Genomic DNA, 1,954 nt, shown 5'->3' on the forward strand with positions numbered 1-1,954 from the left:
CCCTCCTGTGTTCTAGTTCCTGCCCCAGGGTTGTTGCGCCCCTTTAGTCTCATTTTGTTCCACAAGCCTGTTCAATCTTTGGCTATAGGGTGAACCTCAGGAGTGGCCTGATTAGTGAGCTGAAAGTGTGTCTGGTGGCCATACTCTTAGGGTTTTTCCAGTCTCTGTCAGGCCAGCAAGTCTGGTCTTTCTTTCTGAGTTAGAATTTTGTTCTACATTTTTCTCCAGCTCTGTCCAGGACCCTCTATTGTGATCCCTGTCAGAGCTGTTAGTGGTGGTAGCCAGGCACTATCTAGCTGTACTGGCCTCAGTCTGGCGGAGGCCATGGTAGGTGTTGTCCATTAGTCCTTTGGACTAATCTTGCCCTTGTATCTTTTAGTCTTCTTCATTCTTCCTTGCTTCTGATGGGGTGAGACCAGTGGAGTATCCTAGATGGCCACTCACAGGCTTTTAAGACCCCAGACGCTACTGACCAAAGCAGAATGTAGAACATTTTCTTTACAAACTATGTTATGCCAATTGAGCTAGATGTTCCCTGACACCATGGTCCCCACAGCCCTCAGCCCAGCAATTCAGTCCCTCAGGGAGTTTGGATGTGTCCATGGAGCTACCATGGCCTTTCCTTATACAGGCCGCGCTGGTTTCCCCAATATGGTGTACTGTCTTACACTTCACCAAAGTTACTACTTATTTATTGTCTATTATTAAGTATTTTTCCATCCCTACCCTTTCTCTCCCTCGTAACCCTCAAAGATTGTTTCTTTTTGTATGTAAACCTTTTCATGAGTATTTACAGTAGTGGTCTCATACAATATTTGTCCTTTTGTGACTGACTTATTTCACTCAGCATAGTGTCCTCCAGATTCATCCATAGTATGAGATGCTTCACAGATTCATCGTTGTTTTTTATCGTTGTGTAATACTCCATTGTGTATATGCACCGCAGTTTGTTTATCCATTCATCTGTCGATGGGCATCTAGGTTGTTTCTATCTTCTTGTCAATTAAGCTTTATTTGTAATTTTCTTAAAAACCAATGCTTCTTTTGCTCCATTTGCCACACTTTTGGGAAAAAAAGGATATTTGGCGCTCGATTCAGACCCACTGTCTATCTGGTGGCAGCTCAGCCACACTGAAGGAATAGTCCATGAAAAAGACAGTCAACTTCATGCATCCTAGCCTTGGTCCCAGGTGCTGCATTTGCTTGACATCACACAGCAAGCAGGTGAAGGTTTGAACCCAAGCCTCCTGACTTCAAATCTAAGGCTCTGTTCCCCTGACTTTGCATCTGGAAGGGAATCAGGTCAAGCAGGTACTGGTCTCTCTGACTGGCACTACTACTATTAACTGTTATCATTGTTTTTGGAAGCTATTGTGATGAAGACTTTACATCTAATCTTCCCAACAACTCATGAAGTGGTTCCATAATTGTCCTCACTTTACCACTGAGGAAATTGAACTCAGAATTTAACTTACCCAAGGTCACCCAGAGGGTAAGTGTCAGAATTAGGAATTCTGAACCACCGAGCGAAGCTGTTATTTTAAAGATCCCGAGAAGTTGTATCTGTACCAACCCCTCTCTAAGGTTACAAACAAACCAAACTAGTTGCTGTCGAGTGGATTCCGACTCATAGCGACCCTACGGGACACAGTAGAGCTGCCCCATAGGGTTTCCAGGGAGCGGCTGGTGGATTCGACCTGTCGATCTTCCGGTTAGCAGCCGTAGCCTTTAACCACCGCGCCAGCAGGGCTCCGTCAGGTTACAAGCGAACAGGTAGTTCCGGTTTTTCCGCGCACTCAGACCCCGCCCCGCGGCCCCTCCCTTCCACCGCCCCCCCCTCCGGCTGCGCAGGCGCGCTCCCTCTGAGTCCGCTCCCTGGAGGCCGCCGAAAGGAGGCGCTAGAGCACATCAGCGCCGTGGGCACGCTTTGCCCCGGCGGTGCGCGTGCGCGGGG

Source organism: Loxodonta africana, chromosome 9, assembly GCF_030014295.1.
Source record: "Loxodonta africana isolate mLoxAfr1 chromosome 9, mLoxAfr1.hap2, whole genome shotgun sequence".
Classification (NCBI taxonomy): Eukaryota; Metazoa; Chordata; class Mammalia; order Proboscidea; family Elephantidae; genus Loxodonta; species Loxodonta africana.